Source organism: Canis aureus, chromosome 5 (genome assembly GCF_053574225.1).
Source record: "Canis aureus isolate CA01 chromosome 5, VMU_Caureus_v.1.0, whole genome shotgun sequence".
Lineage (NCBI taxonomy): Eukaryota > Metazoa > Chordata > Mammalia > Carnivora > Canidae > Canis > Canis aureus.
In genome coordinates, this window is record NC_135615.1 from 75894030 (window position 1) to 75920961 (window position 26932).

The window sequence follows — 26932 nt, forward strand, 5'->3', positions numbered from 1 at the left end:
TTGGGGAATTTTTTTTTCCAGAAAATTAACCTTCATGTTGAAACCAAAATATCCCTCCTTATCATTTTCACCTAGTTCTCTTCCCACAAAGGTAAGTGTGCTACCTCTTATAATGACAACCTGCCAGGTATAAAAGCACTTCTACGTTAAAAAAAAAAAAAAAAAGGTGAAACCAAACTTCAAGGATGAAACAGTGACCGCAGCAGGTAATATCAGCACATCAATTTTACCTCCCACCAACAGGTGGCACTAGCAGCTGGCTACAGGATGTCCTGCTTAACCCAACCAACCAAGGGTTGGTAAAGGTCCTGTGAACCCAATCCGTTCTTAAGTAAAAGAGCTTTCTGCCCTTGAAAACAGCAATGGTATGTTCTCTGATTATTTTTTTCCCAGGGCAAGTATTCTAAGCTCCTTCAAACGATCTTTACGATGATAATGTCCTGCATGGGTTAAACATGTAATATATTTAGCACAGTGGCTGTGCACAAAGTCTATTGATACTATGCTGGATTAATGCAAACAAATAGCTCATTACCCTTACAGGCAGTCACAGGTGCTCATACACACCCTACTGATATACTCTCAAAACCCTTTCCAGACTTATTCTTATGCTTGTTTATGGTCAATCAAAGGCCTGAGGTCGGCAAGTAGAAGGGCTTTCTAAACTGCAAAGTGCTTTGGAAATATAAGGCAATAGCAGCTGCAGTATGACGGAACAATATTATGATCAGCTGCTGCCCAGTAACCAGGTCTCCATTACGCTCTTGTGCAAATGTCATTTTGAACTTAAGTGCAAGACTTTGCATTGGCCCCTGTTAGCCTTGACCTTATTGATGTGGGCCCTCAGGAGAGAAATTCCAGCTCCTCGTGGGTGGCTCTGGAAGACTTCCTGGTGGTGTTCTGGCACACTGTCTATAAGCTCACGACCCAGCGGGAGCTTTGGGGTCAGGTTGTCTGGGTTTTCATCTTGGCCTCATCTCCGACCAGCCCTATAGGCCGAGGCACTTTTGTAGGCTTCAGTGGTTTCACTTGGAAGGCATGGATAATACCTGCTATCTCCTAGGGTGAGAGAATCAGTGAGATAGAATTACTCGGCGCAGTGCCTGGTGGATGGTGGGTGAGTGGTAAAGCTCAGCTCCTGGCCCCTCTTCTCCTTTCTCTTCTGTCCTCAGTCTGTGCTCTCCCTGTTCTCCTTGGACCTGAGCTCTCAGTTCTCTACCTGGCCAAGTGTTAGCTGCATCTGGTCAAACTCAAGTATGTACAGGGCGGTCAGAGAACCAGACCGTGAAGCCCTGTCCCAAGGGGGGATCTGAAGAGGGATTCACTACAGCTTCTGGAGGGTTTGACTTTCTCTTTCATTTCCACTGAGGAATAGTAAAACCTCCACCAGGAAGGCAAAAATCCTAATGGAGCCGGTAGAGCAAGGGGTTGCCGGATGGACAGGGGAAGGGCATGCCACAGATTCATAACTGGGGGTGAGAACCAGGAGAGCAGGGTTTCCATTGCCAATGACTGGCCATGGGACTTTGGAAAGTCCTCTCCCTTCTCTGGACCTTGGTTTTCCTGTCTATACAATGGTCCAGTTTGGGGGTGATCACTAAGGGCCTTTCAAATCTGTGGTTCTATTGCATTGTAGTCATTCATAGCTTAACTTGAGAACCAGTGTCTTCCAAAAGCTCATCCTTCCTTGCAGATAATTGACTCTGGGGACATTAGGAGAAGGAGGACAGCATGTGCAATTTTGACTGGAAGGCAGGAATCCTTCCTCAAAGGCACCTGGAAAAAACCAGGGAGAGCTCTGCAGAGGGGATTTCACTTGGCAGCAGCATTAATGGGACTCTCAGGACCGAACCTTCAAACATTCTGTTGGCTACATGGTGACCCGAGTCTGCCTGAATCCTCAATGGCCACCACCCATACTCTCCACTCATATTGGGTTTCACATCATCACCCCCACCCCATCTGCCCTGCCTGCATGACTTTGTCCTGCTGTGTGTCACAGCTCCCAAAGGTGGGGTCTGAATTGGCTTCCTGCTCCCTTGAACTTGGGGCCACACACAATTACACACTGAATACATATTCCTCATGGTTGGTTTCCAGAAATTAGGAAGTACATTTCTTGTTTCATGTATTTATCCATTCTTTTATCCTCCCATCCATTCCTGGACCCGCCCACCCATCCATCTACTATAACACACCTTCATCCTTCTACTCATTCTTCTATTCATTTTCCCGGTCATTCCATGTTCAAAGACCATGGGGATCACATCCCTAGAGCTCAGACACAGAGGATGGAAGTGGAATCGTTTCCTTTTTTTTTTTTTTTTAAGATTTATTTATTTATTTATGATAGAGATAGACAGAGAGAGAGAGAGAGGCAGAGACACAGGAGGAGGGAGAAGCAGGCTCCATGCTGGGAGCCCGATGTGGGAATCGATCCAGGGACTCCAGGATCATGCCCTGGGCCAAAGGCAAGCGCTAAACCGCTGAGCCACCCAGGGATCCCCTCCTTTTTTTTTTTTAAAGATTTTATTTATTAGAGGGAGAGAGGGAGAGAGAGAATGCACAAGCAGCGGGGAGGGACAGAGGGAGAGGGAGAAGCAGACTCCGTGCTGAGCAGGGAGACTGATGCGGGGCTTGATCCCAGGGTTCTGGGATCACAACCTGAGCTGAAAGCTGAGGCTCAACTGACTGAGCCACTCAGGTCCCCCTGGAGTTGTTTCCTTTAGGATCTTTCCTCCAATCAATATTGAGTGCGGATCACCTCCCCCGCCCCCCCCATGTCTAGCTCAGCAGTGATCATGGAGGTGCCTAATCACTATCATATTGAAGTCCTATGGAAAAAGCAGTGGCCTTTGGATCCGGAAGTCCAGATTTCAGGCCCACCACATCTATTAAGTCCTATTTACCCACCCTGTCAAATTTTGGCTTGAACATCCTTTATTCTGATTTTCGTGGCTCACACTATCGTGAAAGGTGCCCCCAAAGAGCTTCCAACCAAGACCTGCAAGCCTGATAAGTTCCATGCACTAAGAGTTATAAATAGAAAACCCAGATGAAAGTGGTCACAAGGCAGATTTGTGCCCTGTGCCAAAAAGGCAGCACAGGCTGTGCCAGGAGTCAGCAGGAGGGAGACCTGTGGGCGTTGTGGTTGAGACCGACCCAGAGCTGGAATGTGACCTGTGGCTTCCTTCTGCCCCTCAGTCTTGGGGTGCAAGCCAACGGCCAGCTCCCCAGAGTACTCAAACCACACTGAGCCCCCATGTAAGTCTCCCTGTGTCCTACCGTCCCCAAGGGGGAGAAAGCTTAAAAGGTTAAAAAGTTGATGCCTCCTAAGGGACTATGTCAAAGGGAAATAATCCCCCCTTGACATGCTGGTCGGGAAGGGAAGCAAACTAAGGAGACACTGACAAAGCACTGGGCACTGGGCTTCTACACGTTTTCTTGTTTAATCAACACCACAGGGCAGGTCTTTCTATGTCCACTTTGCTGACAGGAAACAGAGGCTCAGAGAAGTTAAGGAACTTGCCCAAAATCTCACAGCAAGCGAGCGCAGGAGCTGAGTCTTGAACTCAGAGCTTCTACCTTGAAAGTGCCCATGGCTGCCAAGCCTCCCAGGAGGTAAGCAATATTCCTGGGGACACCCTGAGGGTCAGTGGCCCTGCTGGGCCAGGGCTGTGCTCACTCTTCTTTCTACTTGTTGACACTGTGAGCCCAAGAGGTATAACAAACCTTCAGAGGATGGCAGGGGTCCTCACCATGGCCCTGTTTACATCTGATAATCCTGAGTCGCAGGGGCCGCCCTGGTCATTGCAGGATGGTTAGCAGCATCCCTGGCCTCTGCCCACTAGCTGCCGACAGCACCCCCAGCTGTGATAACCAAAAATATCTCTAGGCTTTCCAAGTGTCTTCTGGGAGGCAGATCGCCCCAGGTTGAGAACGGCGAGCAGTTACAGGCCTGTCTCTTGACCATTCCCTATCCTTTCTACCCCAGAGAGTCTAGACAACAAAGAAAATGTCCGGTTTGTACTTACACCTGTGGACAGATGACCAGTAGTGCCAATGACGGTGACCACAAACACAACAGCTGTCAGTCCTTCCGCTGCTTCCTGCGTCCCCACTACCATGCTGAGTACTTCGTGTGTATTTTCTCACATGTTACCTCTATTTTTCCCGAGGAGGGAAATGAGGCTCAGAGAGGTTAGGTAACTGGTGCTAAGATATAGCAGAGCTAGCAGGCCTTTGTTTCCTGGGCTGCTGTCACAAATGACCTCCAACGAAGTGACTTAAAACAACACACATTAATTTTCTTATAGCTCTAGAGGTCAGAGGTCTAAAATCCGGCTTACTGGGCTAAAATCAAGGTCTGTGTTCCTTTCGGAGCCTCTAGAAGAGAATCTGTTTCCTTGTTGTTTCTAGCTGGGGGCAGGTCACTGACATTCCCTGGCCCATGGCCCCATCTTCCACCTTGACCTTCAAGCTCACAGTGGAGCATCTTCTATCTCTCCGTCTCTGGCCTCTGCCTCCATCGTGAAGCCTCTTACTGGCTCTCCCGCCTCCCTCTTCTAAGGACCTTTGTGATTACACTGGCTGCACCTGGGTAATCCAGGCTACTCTCCCCATCTCATAACCTTTAACTTAATACACCTGCCAATGCCTCTTTGCCACATAAGGGAACATGGTCCGAGGTTTTGGGGATTAGGACGTGGTGACCACTGGGGGCCAACACTCAGCCTGAGACATAGGATTTAGACTCTCATCTCTCTGACCTCAAGATTTGTACTCAATCCACTCGTGCTTCTTCCACTGTGCCTCAGGAGACATTTTCTGCCACCGTGGGGGATGCAGGGAGGGATCACATATCCAGGGAGTGGTGGGCACCAGCACGCATAGGGAGGGAGCATTGGGAGAAGTGCTGTGGAGAGGAGCAGAGAGAGTCCTTGGAGCAGCTGGCTGGGGCAGAGGCTCAACCACTGAGCCCCCAGGCACCTTGAAAGTCTTCAGTCATGGGCAGCCTGAGCGGCTCAGCGATTTAGCGCCACCTTCAGCCCAGGGTGTGATCCTAGAGACCTTGGATCGAGTCCCGCGTCAAGCTCCCTTGCATGGAGCCGGCTTCTCCCTCTGCCTGTGTCTCTGCCCCCCTCTCTCTCCCTGTGTCTCTCATGAATAAATAAATAAAATCTTAAAAAACAAAAAGAAAGTCTTCAGTCTTAAACATGCCTTGCTCTGGTGTGCAAGGTGCCATCAGCTGTCTGGTCTCACCTGAGCCCCCAGTCCCTTCAGAGAATAGAGAAACCACATTGAGTGGGTTAGCCAGGCTCCCTCTCCTCAGACAGGTAGAGGCTTTGACTTCCCCCAGCAGCTCATAGGCTCTTCAGTGACCTAGGGATGGTTTCTCCAGGCTCCTGGGTGTGACAAATCTCCTGGCCCATAAGCAAATGACAGGTAAAAGAACAGATTCAGCTTCCTGGGAGAAACCAAGTTTGGGAACTATTTTTTTAAATTAATTAATTAGAGAAGGAGAGGGAGAGGCAGAGGGAGGGAGGGGGAGAGAGAGATTGACTGTGGGCGTAAGCTGGGCGAGGGGCAGAGGGAGAGGGAGAGAATCTCAAGTGAGACTCCATGCCCAGCTGACGCAAGGCTCGATCTCATGACCCTGAGATCATGACCTCAGCTGAAATCAAGAGTTGGATGCTCAACTGACTGAGCTACCCAGGTGCCCCCAGAACTGTTTTTATTTTTTAAAAATTGCAGCGGGGCACCTGAGTGGTTCTATCCAGTAGAGCCTGTGACTTGATCTTGGGGTTGTTAGTTCAAGCCCCACGTTGAGTGTAGAGATTACTTTAAAAAATAAAGTCTTTAAAAACAAAACTGTGGAGGGGCTTTGGGTTACATAGAGCAGACAACAAGCATTCATCTCTGTGTCCTCCTCAAACCCCCTGTGATGACAGTAAAGGAATGAAGATGTATAAGTCCACACGGCCGAAGGGAAAGCAGAGAAGAAACCACATTGGAGAGAGGCCAATTGAGCCTTGAAAGCTGGACACGCCTATGGCTGTGTGTGACTTTGCAGCCTGGAAAAGGCTGAGATTGGGGTGGCGGGGGGCAGGGGGGACAATAAAAATAGATTGTGCTGAAGAAGCTCAGGAAAGCTCACGAATGGGTGGCAACAGATACCATCAAAAGTTGAGTGCCATGTGGAACTAAAAAAGGGAAGATGAAAGTTCGTAAGAGGAGCACCTCAGCTCCAGCCCCACCAGACCCCCCACCCCACCCTCACCATAGGCCTCCCGTGTCCTGAACAATTCAGGAAGTTCACCTCTACAGACTGATTCAGGAGGTAGATCTGCACTGCCCAACGTGAGAGCCACATGTGGCCACCTAAATTTAAATGAAAACTAAAGTTAAATACAAATTACAGTTCAGGGGGCACCTGGGTGGCTCAGTGGTTGAGCATCTGCCTTTGGCTCAAGGCATGATCCTGGGGTCCTAGGATCGAGTCTGGCATCAGGTTCCCTGCAGGAAGCCTGCTTCTCCCTCTGCCTGTGTCTCTGCCTCTCTGTGTGTCTCTCATGAATAAATAAATAAAATCTTTTTAAAAAATTACAGTTCAGGGCTCTAGTCCTCCCAGCCATATTTCAAGTGCTATTTACGGTGACTCGTGGTTCCATGTTGGTCAGCACAGGGCTAGAATGTGTCCACCATTGCATAAAGCTATATGGGGCAGCATGGCTCTAGACCCCGGCCATCCAAAATGTGGCCCTTGTATCAAAAGCATCAGCAGCTCTGAGGACTTTGTTAGGAATGCAGAGTCTCGGGCCTCATCAGGAACACTAGACAAGCATCTGGACATGAATCTGCCTTGGACAAGATCCCTAGGTGATTCAGTGCACATCTGACTTTGGGACTCAGAGTTCTGAGAGAAACCTAATGCTGGTGGCGGTTAATTCCTGGCTGCGAATGGGGCTGAGGGAAAGTCTAAATCATGCGGTGTGGGGCTCACAACCCCTTGGGCCAGAACTTGTAAAGCCCAGCTCAACCTCCAAGCAGAAAATTAGAGAGGGGCTGGAGAGACTGATCAGCCAAAGGGAACAGACTACAGATACTGATAGAAGTTACGGGCTCCTCCATGAAACGACCAGGTTCCTGCCAATGAGCCGATGAAGTCACTAATTGATAAGCCCACACCCACACCCACACCCAGAGCTTCTTAGGACATTTTTTTTTTTTAATGAGCTTTTTAGGGCACCTGGGTGGCTCAATTGGTTAAGCATCTGCTTTCAGCTCAGGTCATGATCTCGGGGTCCTGGGATCAAGCCTTGAGTCCAGGTCCCTGCTCAGTGGGGAGTCTGCTTCTCTTTCTCTCTCTGCCCCTTCCCTCCCCACCCCCACGTGTGTTCTCTCTCTCAAATAAATAAAATCTTTAAAAAAAATAAATGAGCTTCTTAGTGCCTTACTTTTAAACAGAAGCAGACAGCCAAGGATCAGCAGATCTTTGGGGGTAAAAGCCCCCATGGACAGATAGCAAACAAACCAAATGAACGGCTGGAGGCCTTTAAAACAAATGGACAATACAAAGGGCGGAAGAAAATGTTCTTGTTCTCAGAGAGATAAAATACTGCATCTATAAAACAAGAACAGGGTGCTATAAGAAAAGAATATTCTGAGAACAAGCAAGGGTGTCCAGAAATTAAAAAAATATATGACAAACGAAATAAAAACTTCATTAGAAGAGTTGGAAGATGAGACAGTTTCTCATAAAGTGGAACAAAAAAGACCAGATTGCTCCAGGAGATCCGACATCTTATTAATAAGAATTCCACAAACGATTAAAGATTTTTTTTAAATTTATTTGACACACAGAGAGAGAGAGCACAAACAGGGGGAGCAGCAGACAGAGAGGGGGAAGCAGACTCCCCGAGGACATGGGGCTTGATCCCAGGACCCTGAGATCATGACCTCAGCCGTAGTCAGATGCTTAACCAATTGACCCACCCAGGTGCCCCCCACAAATGATTAAAAAGAGAAAATCAAGGGAAGAAAATTATCAAAGAATTCCCAAAAATTTCCTGGAAATGAAGGCCATGAGTCTTCAGAATGAGAGGACCCTCTGAGTCCCCAATGAGTGAAGAAGACCCACAATAGGGCTCATCACTATGGCTTTTCAGAACATAGGGCATAAAGAGAATATCTCATCCATGTCTGTAGATTTTTTTTTAAATAAGATCAAAAACAAATAAAAGGACCCACAATCAGATGAAATCAGAATTTGACAGCAGCAGCATTAGGACCTCTGAGACAACTCTCCAAAGTTCTGAGGGAAAATAATTTCCAGCCTAGAAGTGTACAGCAAGCCAAACTAAATACTGAGTGGAGAGGTAGAAGAACCACGTTTCCAGGCATGCGAAGCTTCAGGAAAAATCCACCCCACCCCAGGCACCCTTCCCCGGGAAGCTCGAGTGGAGGGATAAAGTAGGACAGGAGACCCAGGGATCTGGGGAGCCCGGAGTGGCACCCTACAACAGCCGGGGGGATCACTCACAGTCTGGCTCGGGGGAGGACAGAGGTGCAGGGACATTCCACCAACCAGAAAAGGGGAAGCTGGCAGATTTTCTGATGTGTTGGTCCACACTGAAAGGAGATCTCTTTTCTGGAAGAGTTTGGGGAATGAATTTATGATAGAAAAGTAAGCTTCCCCAAAGGGCTTAAGGGACCACATGCCTCCCTTCTACACCCCCTCTTCAATGTCTCATTCACCCCTCCTCACCCCTGGTGGCAGTCCTGGGAGGCAACTCCTTATGGTCAAGGGACTCCATGGAAACCAGTCTGAAAACTACCGAGTCCATGGCTGTCTCCTTACAAATGGGGAAACTGAGGGCCATCGAGGCATCCAGGCGCATGGAGACAGGAAGGTTCATTTGGAACATGTTTGAGAACTCCTTGTTGATACATGTGAAACAAGATCAATGACAACAATAGTAAGAACCAAACCAAACCTAGAAGGAACGGGCTGGTGGGCAATCGGGGAGACCCCACCCGGCCCTCACTGCCCTCAGCTCTGCTTTCAGCCCCCTGCTACTGCACAGACCCCGGTTTCTGAGCTGTTTCTAACTGCCACCTCCTAGAGCATGAACACATAGATGTAATTGAGTTTTGTATCCCATGGAACAGGCAACTGCAAACTTCTGGGGGAAAAAATGGGGATTTGGGATGCCTGGGTGGCTCAGCGGTTGAGCATCTGCCTTTGGCTCAGATCATGATCCCAGGGTCCTTGCATCGGGCTCCTCACGGGGAGCCTGCTTCTCCCTCTGCCTGTGTCTCTGCCTCCCTGTCTGTATCGCTCATGAATAAATAAATAAAATCTTAAAAAAAAAAAAAAAGGGTGGTGGTGGTGGGAGTACAGGGCAAAAACCAAACCCAAACAGGCACCAGAGATCTCCTGGCACCAGGTGCCCTGTCCCCCAGGGCTCCTGTGTGGCTCCTTATAGCTGTCTTTAAGAACCCAGGCCGTTTAAAAAAAAATAATAATAAGGTAAAAGGGATCCCTGGGTGGCGCAGCGGTTTGGCGCCTGCCTTTGGCCCAGGGCGCGATCCTGGAGACCCGGGATCGAATCCCACGTCGGGCTCCCGGTGCATGGAGCCTGCTTCTCCCTCTGCCTGTGTCTCTGCCTCTCTCTCTCTGTGACTATCATAAATAAATAAAAATTAAAAAAAAAAATAATAAGAACCCAGGCCGGTGTCCTCTTACAAACTCCAATAATCTGGATTTGTCCCTAATACCAACTTCTCAATGGTCTTGCTTTTGATTCTCTGACTCTCCCTCCTCCTTTTCCACGCACTTGACTGACCTCCCAGTGTTGGTAATTAATGAGTTTAGGATGCAGACGCTGTCTGGAATATCTGCAGTGGCGCATGGAATTCTAGGGAAGCTAGACTTACCCTGTAATTTTAACATGCGACCTCCTGGCCTGGTGTGTGGAGCTCGCCCTCTTGCCCATACACGGGAGTCGCCACCGCCACTCTGCCTGGGAGACCCGCTAGGGGGGTAAGATCTCCCGGGGCGGAAGTCAGGAGTACCTCTGTCACTCACTTGCTGTGTGACCTTGGGCAAGTCGTTTGTTCGATCTGGACTTTGGTTTGTTCTTCTGCAAAATGCACAGCTGGGACCCAGTGACCTCCCTCTCACGCGCCTTCGGCCCTGCGGCTCGCCCAGCGTCCCTCGCCCTCCCCAACTCTCACTGGCCTCCCACACCCTCCATTCCAGAGGGAACACCCCTGCCCTTTCCTGCCCGAGCCCGGGGTTGGCAGGCACTGGCCTGCAGACAGGACAGGAGGTGGGGGAACCAGCCCAGCCCTTGGAGCCGCCCTTGGTGAGGCTGGCCCATGGCCAGTCACAACAGGCCGTGAGCTACAGAGGGGTGTTTGTCTGGGGGACCCGGGGTTGCCTTTAAACCTTCACTCTGGCCTCTGGCCCGTTGCCTCTCTCTGCTCCCCACCCTCTGAGATGGCAGGGCCAGTCCCCAGCTTTGTTAGGAGGTGGGCCTGAGCGTCCCCTGGTGGGGGGCGGTGCTGGGGAAGTGGGCAGAAGAAAGGAGGTGGGTAGAAGGTGAGGGGAGCCACACGGTGGCTGAGGTGAGGGTGGAGGGTGCAGGCAGTAGGGCCGCAGGGAGCGTTTGGGAGGAGAGGGCTAGGCCCTGACTCCCTCACCGGCTAGGCCCCTCACGGGCTAGGCAAGTGATTGAGAGCAAGGTACTTCCTCCTCCGCTCTGGGCCTCAGTTCCTTGAGCTTTAAAATGGGATTGTCCCCCCCACACTCAGCGCTGTGAGGACCAAATTAGATAAAATGAAGAATTTGCAAACAGTGTGTTGTGATGAAGGAAATCGTTTGGACTCAGATGGACCCCAGCTCAAATCCCACCTCGGTCACCTCCACACTCACTGTCGTGAGCAACTTATTTACCCTCCATGAGTCTCATTTTCCCCATCTGAGGAAGCAAAGGTATGTGTGCAGCTGGACCAGGCTTGAACAAGAATTGACAGAAAGGGCCCTGCCCAACAAAACCATCTGACCGAATGAAGAATTGGTCAGGGCCGCGTTGTGGCTTTTGTGCCCCCTACCCCCACGGTAATAAATTTTCATGGGCTTTAAATATTTATTTTTTCCTGATGTGAAAAAAATTGTGAGAAAAACATGTAAAGGGATCCCTGGGTGGCTCAGCGGTTTAGCGCCTGCCTTTGGCCCAGGGCGTGATCCTGGGGTCCCAGGATCGAGTCCCGCATCGGGCTCCCTGCATGGAGCCTGCTTCTCCCTCTGCCTGTGTCTCTGCCTCTCTTATGAATAAATAATAAAATCTTTTAAAAATGTAAAGAAATATGATGTGATGTGAGAAAAAGATGGAAACATTTTCTACCTCTCTGGAAGCTGGCTTTCTTCCCCTCTGATTTTCAAAGAAGTTAAATATTTTGGAGGGCCCTTAAAAGTTTTGTGAGCTCCGTGTCTGCTGTGCCCAGTGGGTAAGCCAGCCCTGGAACTGCCTCGCGGTTCTCTCAGGGCTGACCTGTCCCAGGTGCCACCGCGAAGGCCTGAGGGTGCCCAGGGTCGTCTCTGCAGCATCGCTCATGGAACCCAGAATCCAGGAATGCAGACCCTCACTCCCACAGAGCTGAGCCACAGGCCCCTGTCTTTGCCAGACTCTAGCTTCAAGGCTGGGTGAGGCCTATCCCGAGGCTGACAGCCTGAGAGGACCACAGGCGGGCAGGCTGGGAGCATCCGGGGCCCCGGGTGTGTGAGCTGGGCCTGGTTCCCAAGGAGCTGCGGTGGGGGACAATGGACACTTAGCAGGCAGTCATGACTGCTCAGGCTGGGCTCCTCCTCTGGGCCTAGCACTGTGCTTGGCCTTCGTGGTCACAATCTCATCTAATCCTCATTGCACTCTTTCTGCTTTACACCCAAGGAACCGGAGGCTCAGAGAGGCCCAGTAACCCACCCAAAGTCACAGAGCTACCAAAGCAGGAGTGGGACCTGGTTTTCTGCTTCCCAAACCAGGGGCCTCCCAGTACCCAACACTTCGGCCTCTGAGTTAGAGGAAACGTGGAAGACGCTTTTATGGTGTGCAGAATGTGCAAGGCAGTGTGAGTCTGGGGTCCAAGGAAATACAAAAATGAGCAGGAGTGGTATAAGGGGTGTAAGGCATACTCCTGGGGGTGCTGAGCCACAGGGAGCAGGGGGCGAGCACCTGAGCATGTGCCTCCATGGGCCAGTGCATCCCCAGGTGGTCCCGAGGGAGCTAAGCCAGGTGGGGCTGTTGCTAAACACACTAAGAGATGCTTCATTTCCTCGCGCAGCTGCCCAGAGCCACGTCTGTTTACCCACGAATGACAGCAGATGCCGCACTCTGCTAAAGCCTATGTTCAGGGACCATGACAGCCTCAGAAACAGGGGCTCAGAGTCACAGAAGGAGGGTGGTTATTGGCAGGGTGGGGGCCTTGGGCTCTGGAGGGCACCAAGGGAGTGTCTCCAGGGTGGGGGGCGCCCTGTCTCCACCCCAGTCACCCCACGGCCAAGTGGAGTGAGATACATCCCGAGTGTGCCTCTCCGCCTTGCCTCTCCACTCTCAGGAGCCATCAGCTGAACAGCCACGGACAGAGCTTCATGGCCACAGCCCACTGGCCAGACCCTCAGCGGCCTCTCATCGGCTGAGCTGAATGAAGTCCAAACGGCTCAGCAGGTTTTCTATTGCCTGGCAGCGCGGAGACACGTACTTTCCAACACGGTAGCCGGGGCTCACGCGGGCCTCCCGAGGCCTGGAAACGCAGCTGGGGTGAAGCGGGACGTGATGCACCCGTGAAATACCCACGGGATCTCAAAGACTGAGTCCAAAGTAGAAGAATTAGAAATACTCCAGTATTAGATATTGTATTAAATACTCCAGTACTAAAAAAATTTTTAAAAATAAAAATAAATAAATAAATACTCCAGTACTTAGTAGTAGTAGAAATCTCGTTAGGAATTTCTTAACATTGATTACCTGTTTGAGAATGTTTGGGATATATTGGGTCAAATAAAATATATTCTCAAGTGTATTTAGCCTGCTTTTTACTTTTTTAAAAAAATTTTTTTGAGAGAGAGAGAGAATCTTAAGCAGGCTCCATACCCAGTGTGGAGCCCGAAGAGGGGTTTGATCCCACAACTCTGAGATCATGACCTGAGCCAAAACCAAGAGTCAGATGCTTAACTGACCGTACCACCCAGGTGCCTCTCTTTTACTTCTTAAACGTGGCTTCTAGAACATTTCAAACTACATGAGTGGCGCACGTAACGTTACACTGGATAACACTGATTTACACTCTGTCCTGCTCCCTTTGCTGCCTCTCCTGCCACCAGTACCTCATTCGTGTGTTCGTGCATTCACTTATCCGGTAAATATTCCCTCATCCCACTCTGTGTGCTGGAGATGGTGCTAAACAGTGGAGACAAAAAGGAAACCACATCGGTCCGGCATCGGAGGCCATATGGAGAGCCTACGCACTACACGTCAGAAACGCCAAGCACCTTGTGCTGCGCACACACATCCCGTAATGTTACTTGCCTCTGCTTCTATTTGTGCTTCTCTCTCGGATGACTTCCTGACCCTGTCTGCCTGGTGAACTCCTACTTATACTTCAAAACCAAGCCTTCAAATACATCAGAAATTTATGTCGAATGTTTTCCCATTTGACCCCAGAAATTGCTCCTTCATGAAGCTTGTCACTTCTGCCCTTACACCCTACTGGAGTGGTAAATTACCATGTGATTATGCAATTTTAGTCTTTTTAAAAAAAGATTTTATTTATTTATTTGAGAAAGAGCACAAGCAGGGGGAGCACCAGACAGAGGGAGAGGGAGAAGCAGACTCTGCGCTGAGCAAGGAGCCTGATGCAGGCTCAATCCCAGGACCCCAGGATTATGACCCGAGCTAAAGGCAGATGCTTAAACAGACTGAGCCACCCAGGGGGCCCCAGTGCAATTTTATTCTTGTGTCAGTTTAAATGTTACCATTCTGTCTAAGGTTTTCCCTACACCCCCCCCCCAGGAATGATCTCATTTACCCTCTTTCATGCTCTTCACCAGCTCAAGCTGTCTTGTTTGTGACCCCGCCATCCCCCCCGACTGTGAGAACAGGGCACTTGTCTTTTCATTCAATGCTGACATCTCAGTGCCTGGCTGGCACCATTCTTGGCACCTGGGAGGCACTTAGAGATGAAATGATGGCACGTGGGCAGTAGTGCAGGGTGCTACACAGAGGCTCTGGCACTAGATGACCAGGATTCAAATCCTGTGCTTAATTCACTATTACAATCATTGTTAAATGACTCAATGAGCTACTGTCCCATCATCGTGATTACGTGGCAGCTCTCCCCAGCTAGGCTGTCCGCTTCATGAGGGCCCAGGCAGTCTCTTGGTCACAAAAGCTGGGGGTCCCCATTTCAGGGAATGATACCAGCAACCCTGGAGCTTCTGAAGCCAGAAACTTAAAGTGGTCGCTTGCCATTAGTCCACCCGCTTATTGCCCAGGCCTTTCAGATTTATCTTCATTTCTTACAAATGTTCCTTCTTGTCTCCCTCCTCATCCCCATCCCTGCTCAGGCGCAGGGTTCTATTCTCTCCCCTGCAATGCTGCCATAACCTCCCAAAGGGCCCAGCCTGCCTCTGGCCTGGGCCTCTGCAATCCTTCAGGATGCAGCCACAGTAATGTCTAAAAACTTCAAGTCTACTCCAAACTAGAACTTACAGTGGTCAACAAATCTTCTGTGCAGTATGCAGATCCTGTAGACCCCTCCAGTCTCCTCTCTGCCTGAGCTCATCCCTGTAAATCCCTCCCAGCCCTGCCACAGGGCCTTTGCACGTACTGAGCACACTTTCCTCACCTACTGACACATTTGATTCTTTACCCCAATAATCACTTAAAACCCCTGTGCTGTGTGCTCTCACAGCTCTGTGTCCCTCCTTCCCCACTGGCCAGTTAGCATCTTCTCTTCAATGGATGGTCATGTCCCATACTGGACTCATCCACCCAAAGTAGAAAGCATATTAGCATTTAAATTTCTTAAATATAGAAACTGAGCCCCAAGAGGGTTAAATAAGTTGGCCAACGTCACCAATTGAGATGCAATGTGAACCCAGGCAATCTAACTCATATTTTGAGGGTTCCATGTTAAGAATAAGCATTTATTTTTTTCTAAGATTTTATTTATTCATGAGAGACAGAGACAGAGACAGAGAGAGAGAGAGAGAGAGAGAGGCAGATGCACAGGCAGAGGGAGAAGCAGGCTCCATGCAGGGAGCCCGATGTGGGACCTGATCCCGGGTCTCCAGGATCATGCCCTGAGCCGAAGGCAGGCGTCCAACCGCTAAGCCACCCAGGCATCCCAAGAATAAGCATTTAATGAGCACTTCCTACAATTTTTCTAAGAACTTTGTTTCTATTTGTATTGCTTTTATTTTTATAACTCCCATAAGAACCCTATTGAGGTGGACATTACTATCTCTATCTTACAGATGAAGAAACTGAGGTCCAGAGAGGTTAAGTAACTTGCCTGAGATCATGCAAAAGTGGTGGAACTGGGTGGAACCCAGGCAAAACACCCCGCATTTCATGCTGTTAGCCAGCACACTTCACTGCTTTTGCTCAATGAATATTTTTATTGTTGTTATTGTATTTTACTGGGATTTTGTAAGGTGAAGAAGGGAGGAGTGATATTCTTGCTGGGCAGAATGGCAGGAGTAGAGACAAGGGGGCAGGAGTGGGATGAGCACAGTCAGGAAGGGAAGTGTACATCTTGGTGAGAGGATGGGACAGTGAGGGTCCCGGCTCAGTGGAGCTGAGTGTGTAGGGAAGGCCAGAGTGGAGATCAGATGTGAGGGATATACTGGGAATAAGCTGTGGAGAAACTTCCTCCGTAAGGAGAAGCTGGCACCCCTGCTCTCTTAAGAATCCCTGTTACAGACCCAAGTGAGAGGTCTGAAAACCAGAAGCATCAAAGCCAGACTGACCTGGCTCTGCTGGGTGTCCAGCTTTGCAAAGTTACTTAACCTCTCTGTATCTCCATTCCTTTCTGTAAAATAGAGGTAATAAATGGGACCTCCTTCATAGGGTTGATGTTTGGGTAAAGAGCCTAAATTGACTGATGAATGGATAAAGATGTGGTATAGATGTAGTATGGAATCCAACTCAGCCATCAGAAAGAATGAAATCTTGCCATTTGCAACAATGTGGATGGAGCTAGAGGGTATTACGCTCAGTGAAATATGTCAGAGAAAGACAGGTGATGGATTGTTTTTTTAAGATTTTTATTTATTTCTTCATAAGAGACACAGAGAGAGAGGCAGAGACACAGGCAGAGGGAGAAGCAGGTTCCCTGTGGGGAGCCTGATGAGGGACTCGATCCCAGGATTCTGGGATCACGACCTGAACCCAAGGCAGACGCTCAACTGCTGAGCCACCCAGGTGCCCCTCACTCTAGGTGGGATTTAAGAAAGAAAACAGATGAACATGTGGGGAAGGAAGAAAAGAAAAAAAGGAGAGAGGGAAAAACAAGCCACAAGGGACACCTGGCGATAGAGGACAGACAGAGGGGTGGTGGAATGGGTTACGTGGGGGATGGGCGTTAAGGAGGACACTGGTGATGAGCACTGAGTGTTGTATGTAAGTGATGAGCCACTGGATTCTACTCCTGAAACCAATATTGCACTGTACGTGAACTAACTAGAATTTAAATTAAAAAAAAAAAGGGAGCGATCTTGACGATAGAGCCTCTGGTGTAGCATTTGGCAGGAAGGAGGCTGAATATATTCTCTCCCCTCCCTCACCTCCAGGAAGATCTCCCCAAACCCCAGTCTCACCAGAACCAGACTAAAATCAACGCATGATCCAGAACCACCAAGATCCCCAGAGATGCCAGGTCAATAAGACGAGAGAGGAAGAAAAAGAGGGAAAAGTCAAGTTATCCAGCTTCAAAATGTGTCCAGGGCTGAGGGAAAAGTGGTTATAATGCAGCTCCTTGTCCCTCCTGCTATGGCCTCTCGGGCTTACATAACTGAACAACTGAACCTCTCTGTGAGGTACCCCTTCGGGGCCTCCGGGAGCTAGGGTTGGCCATGACATAAATAAATATTTCTGTGCTCTCTGCCCCTGGGCTCCAGTTCTGAGCAAACACCACAGCCTGCGAGGGAGGCCGGGCCGGGGGGTGAGCTCCAGGCCTGGAGTCGGGAGGTGGCTGGTCCAGGCCCGGCTCTGCCCCTGAGGACGTGGACGGGAGCTGAGGAGCCCTCGGGGGACAGTGTCATGGGAGGAGAGAGTCCAGGGTGGAACCTGCGGAGCCTGCAGAGAGACGGAATCAAGCCCCCTGGCTCCCCTGGCTCCCCTGGCCTGGCGCCCGCCGCCCTTACGCCTCCGGCCTCCTCTCCCGGCACGCCACGGCACCCACACAGGCCCTACCTGGGCCCTTTGGGAATGTTGGGCTTTCCTCCTCCCCACGGGGTCGGTCCCCTCTCTGGGAAGGGAACTGGCAGTGTGGACTGGCAGTGAGCTAGGGCGGACTGACGTAGGGGTTCTAGAGTTACCCTGGGCTTGGATTCCAGCTTAGTGGGGTCACCTCAGGCCTGTGACTTTAACCTCTTCTGAGCCTGTTGCCTCACATGCAAGCTGCGCTTTGTGTTTCCTGTCCACTCCTGGTTGCAACAGTCAAATTGTTAATAGTAGATGCCGATCACTTAGCCTCGCTGTATAAATCAGGCACGTGTGAGGGCTTTGCGTACCAAAGTCATTCAGCGGGGCCCCCGGGCGGCTCAGTCGGTTAGGCATCTGCCTTCGGCTCAGGTCATGATCTCAGAGTCCTGGGATCGAGCCCTGCATCGGGCTCCCTGCTCAACAGGAAGCCTGCTTCTCCCTCTCCCTCGGCCTGCTGCTCCCCCTGCTTGCATTCTCTCTCTGAATCAGATAAATAAAATCTTAAAAGAAAAAAAAAAAAGTCATTTAGCCATGCATGCTAACCCCCAGACCTGCCCAAAGCCTCGCCACCAATCTCAAAAAGGTCAGTCTCTTCTGAGGATCTTCACAGCATCTCCTAGGGACCTCGGTTAGAGTACTCAGGACAGGAAAGTGTAATTAGTAGACAGGTCTGCCTTCCCTTCTATTCTAGGAGCTCCCCGAGGGACAAAACCTGCCTTGGAGCCATGTGGCCAGCACTCAGCACTTGGGGGGCAGGGAGCTGCCATTTAAGAAGACACCTGAGTGAATCAATGAATGAATGCACGCACACAGAGAGAAGCTTCATGGAAGAGATGGGCTTAAGCAAATGCCAAAGAAGGGTCAGGTTCGAACGTGCGCTGAACTCTCCAGACTCTGGCTCCCTGAGTTCTAGCGATGCCCATCGGAGCTCCCCACTCAGCTCCCTGCAGACTCCAGAGGCGTCACACTGTCCTCTGGGCTCCTACAGTGCTTGGGCTTGGACCCTAATATTTTAGTAAAAAAACAGGATCCTTGGCCTCACAAAGGATTCTGGGGCCATGAAGCGCCCAAGAGGGGTTCTGGAAGCAAAAGAATGGAGTCAGGGAGACTGAAGGAGCCCCTTACAAATCTTCTTCTGTTCCTTTTCCTGCTTCTCTTCTTGCTAGGACCTGCACCCCCACCCTCCTCTACACATGCTTTGTAAGGCAGATAGCATATAGCCTCCTTGTAAGGGGCGAGGAGTTAATGATTTTTCTAGAAGAGGTAACACCTAAGTAAAGAGCAGCTGAGAATGACCAGACAAAGCTATCATACCGTATTCCAGATCACTGGTGCTCGAAGACATCTGGATGCCAACACCCCCTGGCTCCAAGGAATCAACACGTGGGCCCGGTTCTCTGTTCTAACAGGTTCCTGGTTGCCTGAGAGGACACAAGCACCCAACTGCTGTCCTCAATAAAACCCCCAGGCCCCGAACAAAGATGAGACTCTGTCCTTTCTTTCCTGAGTAGACTGTATCTGCTCTCTCTATATCTTCCTTAAACTCTGTTTTCACCTCTTGTGGGTTTGAGTTTAATTTCTATCCTTTCTGAAGCCAAGAACCTTCCCTCTTGGCTGGTCCTATGGGATCTCTTCTGGGTCCTCGGACCTGGCCTGCCAACAGTCAGAATGAAGGCAGAGATACTGGAATTTCTAGGATAGTCCAATGGCTGATGAATCGTAGACTGACTTGCATAGCACCTGGCCTGGCCACGCACCCAGCATCCAACAACTGTCTGACAACTGCCCAGTGCATTGGGGGCAGCGTGGTTTTTACTCCATCGTGGGGTTGGGATATGCTACCGTGAAGGAACAGATGGCACAGCCTCTTCCCTGGGGACTCGCTTCTTGCAAAAGGAATTCAAAGTCTAGAGCTGCCAGGCCTTTAGCTTTCTGCACAGCATCTCTCTGCCACTCCAATACGATCAGTCACTTCTGACTTGGTCTTGGCAGTCAGCATCCTCCAGGGACTCTTCTCAACCTTATCCACCAACACTTGTCTCCTCCCTTCCTCCCACCCCAGGCAGGTAGAATGAGACGCTTCCTTTCTCCAGACCCACTAGTGCTTGCGCTCCTGGGAATCTGGCTGCACAGAATCTTCCATCCCACATGATCCTCAGCAGCATGTCCCAGGCCCTATGCCCACCAAGAGGCAGAGTCCACCTTGCCACTCGCTGGAATCCAGGTGGGCCCCATGACCACTAGGACCCCTAGAATATGGTGGAAGTGCCACTGGCAGTTCTAGCTACAGCCCTGGCATGGCAGCTTCTGCTTCCCACGTGCTTCCTCCTGGAAACCGCCCTCTCGGAACCCAGCTGCTGGGCCCTGAGAAGCCCAAGGCCCACAGGGAGGCCCCAGGGGGATGCTCTCGTTGACAGCCCCAGCTGGGATCCCATCCGACAGCCAGTGCTGATGGGCCCCAGGGGGGCCCCAGGTGAGAGACCCCATGTGAGAACCTCCCAGCTGACCCTGGCCAACCTGTAAAGCCATGAGACAAAAAAAAAAAAAAAAAGTGGTTTTTGAGGCACCCAAGTTTTGGAGTGGTTGGCTCCCCGGCATCACATAACCAGCACAAGACTCCAGGGCTGTGTTCCCACCTTTACCAAGCAAAACCTGCCTCCATCATGAGACCCTCCCCAGGTCACCTTTGCCACCTCCGACCACTTTTAATAATTGTTTACACCAATCATGATGACTTTGTATTGAGATGCCTGAACCTGCTTTTCCTTTAAAATATTTATCAGTCTAGGGGAGCCTGAGTGGCTCAGTCAGTTAGGTTTCAACTCTTGGTTTCAGCTCAGGTCGTGATCTTGGGGCCCCTATGTTCAGCTCCACACGTAGTGCAGAGTCTACTCAAGACTCTCTCTCTCTCTCCCTCTCCCCCCAGCTCACTTTCTGTCTCAAATAAATAACTAAATCTTTAAAAATATATATATATATTGGGGCACCTGGGTGGCTCAGTTGGTTGAGCATCTGCCTTCAGCTCAGGTCATGATCTCAGGGTCCTGGGTTGTAGCCCTAGGTCAGGCTCCCTGCTCATCGAGGAGTCCGCTTCTCCCTCTCCCTCTGCCCCTCCTCTCCGCTCATGCTCACTCCTTCTCTCTCAAATGAATGAATAGAATCTTTTAAAGACACATTTATCAGTTTATTTGAAACACAATTTTTCTACCACCTCTGAAAATAGAAAAAAACAATGTCAATTGCCATCAAGGAATTTGATGAAGCAGATCAATGTCATTAAATTCTAGCCAGACAGTTACCTCCCAGCGTCTGAGCCCAAGGCTCGCACTCTGTTGGTTTAAGAGATGAGCAAGCGTGCCGCTACCACTGGAGCCAGGCTCTGAGTTCCAGGATCTGCGCGATTACAGCAGATCAGCTTCCAGATCCCGGATCTGCACAGTTCTGGCCACTGTGTCCTTAATTTCAACAGTTTAGGGCAGCTTTGCAATCCTCCCACTTTCCCGATTACAGCAGGTGCCTTACACAGCTCCCCAGTCTGGCCAGTTCTGCAGTGTTGTGGATTTCTCCAGCCTTTTCAATACCCTTGAAGAATCAGGTGTATAAACCCCTTCCTACGTAAAATGCCAAGTACCACTTCCTCGGCTTACCCTGAGCCTTGTGGGAAATGCCCGACTTCCCTACATTCTTGCAGCGTCTCCTGGATTTCTTTCTTTTATGATTGAAGTATTTCCTTGAAGAGGATTTTCAGTGTGGATCTGTGTCTTCCACCTTCTGCAGCTTTATTTGCCCAAGAATATTTTTATTATGACCTCATGTTTGAATGACACTTTGGCTGGCTTGAAGATGCTGGATTGAAAGGGTTTGGGGATCCCTGGGTGGCACAGCGGTTTGGCGCCTGCCTTTGGCCCAGGGCGCGATCCTGGAGACCCGCGATCGAATCCCACGTCGGGCTCCCGGTGCATGGAGCCTGCTTCTCCCTCTGCCTATGTCTTTGCCTCTCTCTCTCTGTGTGTGTGACTATCATAAATAAATAAAAATTTAAAAAAAAAAAAAAAAGAAAGGGTTTTCTTTCAATTCATAATAGCACGGTGACTTCTTTTTTCAAGAGCCCTTGAAGGGTAGACTGGTAATCCGCTTCTTGGTCCTTTGTAAGGGATGTTACTACGCTACTTCTCTCTCTCCCTGCTCTTCCTCTGTTTTTGGTTGTCTCAATTTCACCCCGTATCAGTGTAGATTTTTCCTTATTTCTACTGTTGGCTATTCTAGGAGCCCTTTCAATCTGAGACCATCCACATTTCATTCTGGAACATTTAATCTCCATCGTTTCATTCTTTATTTCCTTTATTTATGTCATTTTCGTTTCCTTCTGGGATTCCTACTTTCCATCTCCCTCAGCTTTTCATTTTTGTTACCTCTATCTTTTCCTGCTTTTCGGGGACAGTTCTCAATCCGATTTCACTCATGACTAGTGAATTCTTCAGCTGTACCCAGATATTTATACGATCTATTGTGTCCTTTATTTTAAATGTTCTAACTTTCATAGCTCACGTTTGACCTGGTTCTCGCCGATGACTTCTTGTTCTTGTTTCACACATGTCTGCTCTTATCACCTTAAGATAATTATCACATTTCCTTTCAAACTGTGGTCCCCCTGCTTCAATAATTCTGCTTCAGATGTAATATGTCACTTGGTTTATTGCCTTTCTTTTATAGTTGCCTTTCTTTATATAGTAGTATTTCTTAGGTGTCTAATTACTTTGTCGGTGAGTTCAAGTTCCCCTGGAGGTACCAGCTATCTCTCTGGTAATATACCCTGGGGAAGGGCCAAAGTCATAGCAGGAGAGGAGAATAGATGAGCTCCAGGGTGGAGAGCCACACAGACACCCTTGACCACCCCCTCTGGCTGCCACTCTGCCTCTGTGACTGTCGGGCTGCACCTTTGAGTTCCTAAGGGAGCGACAGCCTGGGCAGGAGGATTTCAGTGGGAATCCCAGTGGGGTTCCACAGGCTGGGGTGGGGGTACTAGGAGGGGTGTGGACGGGACAGTGAATGCCTGGGCCTTTGCCTATTCTATTCAATGCCTCACCCCAGGTTTGAGTTGTCCCTGACCACCCCCGGGGGGGCAGCTGCCCAGGTTTTGCCATAGGGGCAGGACTGGAAGCCAGTAAGCTTCCCTCAAGAGCAGGACAGAGAGAGGTTAAGAGGTCAGGCTCTGGGATCTATCAAACATTCATTCATTCCACATTGAAGGCTCATATGTACCAAGGTATTGTGCCAGGTGATGGGGAGACACTGGAAAACAGTCCCTGCCTTCATGAGGTTATGCTCTGACAACCAACTGGCAGACCCCAGTCCCAATCCTGGCACTGAAGGTCACATAGTCTTCCTAAGCCTCAGTTTCTTCATCTGCAAAATGGAGATGATCATAGACAGTATCTATTCATAGGGTACTGAGGCTTTTAGGAGACAATGCATGCTGAGGGATTAGCACAGTGCCCTGCACGCAGGGCATGCAAATGTGTTAATTATTGTTATTATTATGACCAATGATACTGATACTGGGGATTAGGAGCTATTTCTAAAAGATAAATGGATCCTCTTTGTCCTCTGGGCAAACCAGTTCTCCTTAGGGTCTGTGATTGTAGAGAAGGCCCAGGTGGGGCACCTAGAGTTTTGGAGAAAGAGGACTCAGTGGGCTTGACCCTTAAAAAGTTTAGGTCAAAAAACACCAAGGCAGGGCATTGGAGGATAAACAAATCAAGTTCCCTTTTCCAGAGAGAACTATTAATGCTGCTCCAAGTGGTAAGATTTCAGATAACCAGTCCCCCCCCACCCCATTCTTTGCTTGCTCTTTTTTTAATTGCTAAAGAGCAGTACAGTGAGGAGGTTAGAGTCCCACAGAGACAAGCTTCCACTGGAATCCCAGCCTAACTGTAAGTTCCCGGGCCCACGCTGCCATGGGGCGCAGAAGACAAAGCGCCCAGAGCCCCAGAAAAATGTTTTCATTTCTTTCAAGATCAGAAGAAAAGAGGAACTTTTAGGTTGGAAAAACAATGTTTTCTTTAAAAAGGACCTATTTATTTTTTTGAGGGAGAGAGAGCGTAAGCACAAGCAGGGGAGGGACAGACGGAAAGGGAGGGAGAGAATCTCGAGCAGACACCTGCTGAGCGTGGGGCCCCATGAAGGGCTCCATCTCCCAACCCTAAGATCAGGACCTGAGCCGAAACCAAGAGCGGATGCTCAACCAACTGAGCCACCCAGGCGCCCCAGAGAAAATGCTTTAATATACCAATGCAGTCATAGATACATCTTGTAACATTTTTATGGAGGAAGGGGCCTCTGAAGGCAAAATTGCCCGGGGCCCGGGGGAGTCAGAATGCATCCCTGGTTACCTCTGTGGCACCCAGCAAGCTGCTTCTGTCTCTGAACCTCACACAAGGGCATCCTACCCCTCGCTTCCTGGGATGCTGTGGGTGTTCCAGGCCCTGCGGACACCAGCAGGCACCCAGCCAACAGGAGTGAACCTTTGTTTCCCTCCCTGACCTGCAGACTGTAGCCTAAGGAAATCTGTTGGAGGATAATAGGATGAGGTAGGGCGGCGGGAAGCAAGGTGCACGACAGGCTGAAGAGATAACTCCAGGTGCAGCAACAGATGGCAGCTTCAGGGCCAGGCCGCTGTGCTGTGCTGGGAGGTCTGCAAGCAGCCAGGCACACGGAGGGCTGTGTGTGAACCCTGCAGGGCGGGCCGGGAGCTGCAGACCGGGAGCAGGTGTGCGCCCCGGAGAAGCAGAAGGGGTGAACGAGTGAAGAAAGGAATGCGGTGTGAATTGTGGAGGAATTTAAAAATTCTGAGGCTGGGCAGCCGGGGTGGCTCAGCATTCAGCCCAGGGCATGATCCTGGGGCCCCGGGATCGAGTCCCACATCAAGCTCCCTGCATGGAGCCTGCTTCTCCCTCTGCTTGTGTCTCTGCCTCTCTCTCTCTCTCTCTTTCTCTCTCTCTCTATTTCAGGAATAAATAAAATCTTAAAAAAAAAAATTCTGAGGCTGTGTTTGCATGAAGGGTGGGCTCAACAGTTCCCAAGATGCAAGCTTCTCTAGAGGGGAAGGGAGACTAATAGCTATTAAGTGATTGCCGTGGCTAGAATCCTATCACATCAGGACACTGAGGCCCAGGGAGGTGTCACACCTTGAACAAGATCCCAACGCACAGGGCCAAGTCCTTGCTCCTTGCCTAGGCTTGCTGCTGACCGCTGCCCGGGGCCGCCCTGGGGCCGGGTGTGCTGGCCTCGGGGTCTCACCCCACCTGCTCCACCTCCTCGAGGCCCCAGCAGCTACGGGGGACCTGGCAACCCCCCACCCCGGGCCCCAACGGCTCAGGAGTGGCCAGCCCCGGCAGGAGGCCCCTCAGACAGGCCTCCAAGCTGGCTGAAGAACAGGCCTCTCTGTCTTAGAGATTGGCACACCCTCCTTTCCTTCCTTAGGCCAAACTGCAGTCACCACCCCGCCCGGGGGAGGCTCAAACCACAGCAGAAGTTCCAGCCCTGCAGCCACAGCCCTCGGCTTTACCTACACCCGGCCCGCTCAGGAATCCACAGCCACTGGCTCTCGCCTTGGCTCGGCCCCTCCTTTCTTCCTGCCTAGGATCCCTCCTTCCCATAAGGAACCTGCCCGAGGGAAAACAGAGGGATGCGTCCTGCCAGACCCCAAAAGAGCTGGACCAGCCTGCAGAGCGCGCATCTTGGCCCGGCACTTCTGACAGCGAGGGTTCAGCCTTAGGTTAGAGAGGTCCCTGGGCTGATGATTTTTCTTTACCTCTTAAAAAAAAAAATTCAGTGACAGACCCCCCCCCCTGCCCCCCAGGAGCTCAGCGGTTTAGCACCTGCCTTCGGCCCAGGGCGTGATCCTGGAGACCCGGGATCGAGTCCCACATCGGGCTCCCTGCATGGAGCCTGCTGCTCCCTCTGCCTGTGTCTCTCATAAATAAATAAATAAAATCTTAAAATAAAAAAAAAAGGTGAACAGAGATAACAGTCCTTTCTCATCATCCTGTGTGAGGGTTTCTTTTTTAATTAAAAGCTTTCATTGGACAACTTAACATCCACTTTGACTTTCTTTTTCTAACTTTTCATCCCCTTTTATTGGAAGATCGGGAAATTAGGGCAAATGTGGCAGCATCTTCAGTTCCCAGAGAGTTTAGCGGAGCCTGCTGTAGAGCCGGAGCCCTTGGGATCAGGAAACTCAGGGCCCCCACCTAACGCTCCCTGGCTGAGCACATCTCCCCTCTGCTTTCGCACCTCCAAACAAAGGGTACCCTTGGCACCTCTAAACGAGGGGTCCCTGTCGCCCTTAAACACCAGTATCCTGCAGCCCAGAAGCAGTAGCATGGGGATCAGTGTGGATGTTGCTTTGCTCTTTGGAGCCCCATGGGTCTCTGAGGCACCCATTAATCAAGGGCAAGTGGCAAATTAAACGATTATGAACGATTGTGGAAAGTGCTGCGAGGAGAAACTCTGAACCTGGCTCTTTTGGGGGTACAGTGCGTCCTGTCTCCTGGGGGCGTGTTCCCCCAACCCCTCGCCTCCACCTCAGACCCCTGCTTCTCACATCATCCTGGTCACACCAGGGCGGGAGCGACCCAACACTGCCTTTCCAGGGCTGCAGAACAGAGGCCCCTCACTCTGCTTAGACGTTGGCTCAACCCCCCAAGACATGGCTCCCCCCTGGCCTGAGGCTGGAGGGGCCACACTCCGTGGTGGGATAGGAGCGCAGGAGCTAGCCACAGGGATGGGCTGTTGATAGGACACTCCAATAGCAGAGCCCCCGAATGGGGTGGCACGCTCCTCCGACCTCGTTCACTGGGTCATCACACACACCCAGTGGTTGGCTCGTTGGCACCATGTTGCCCCCTTGGGCCATGTCACTGTGAGCCCACACGGAGAGCAGCAGGGACACGGTGAGGGATGCCCCACCCCCATGAAGGGGTTCTGGGGCTCCTTTCCCTTTTCTCTTCTGCTCCCATCAGGTACCCATGATCCTTTGGGGTCTCTGGTCACCCCTTCTTCCCCTTACACATGTAACTTTGAGATGGCCACTTAGAGGACATGAGAAAGGTATCTGACCCACCTAGGCTTCCAGCTCATTCACCTACTCCGGTATGGCTGCTGGGATTCAAGATTCCAGGATTTTGAGGGCCCTTCCCTACCTCTGTAGCTCTGGATATGCTTATCATGTTACCCTTCCTCCCCATACGAGGGCGGTACCCCTGATCTGATACTTGGGGCTCATGTTTACACTGTTTCATCCACCTAGACCACAGTCTTCCACATGCATACCCATCTGTGAGGATCTGGCCATCTCTAAACTGGCTACTTGTTGACTACATACTCATTTATCATTTATTCATATTCATCCAACAGGTATGTAGTGAGACCTGCTATACGCC

General features: G+C 50.5%; 1 protein-coding gene and 1 long non-coding RNA gene across 3 annotated transcripts in view; one reads left to right on the forward strand and one right to left on the reverse strand.

Annotated features, from left to right (window-relative positions):
* Positions 1–26932, reverse strand: part of NCMAP (non-compact myelin associated protein) — a 41986-nt gene that overhangs the window by 13875 nt on the left and 1179 nt on the right. The gene's annotated exons all lie outside the window — the stretch shown is intronic.
* LOC144313521 (uncharacterized) lies at positions 270–13083 on the forward strand. The gene is made up of 3 exons (XR_013379162.1): positions 270–365; positions 11955–12132; positions 12619–13083. It is a non-coding gene; the product is annotated as an uncharacterized LOC144313521 (long non-coding RNA).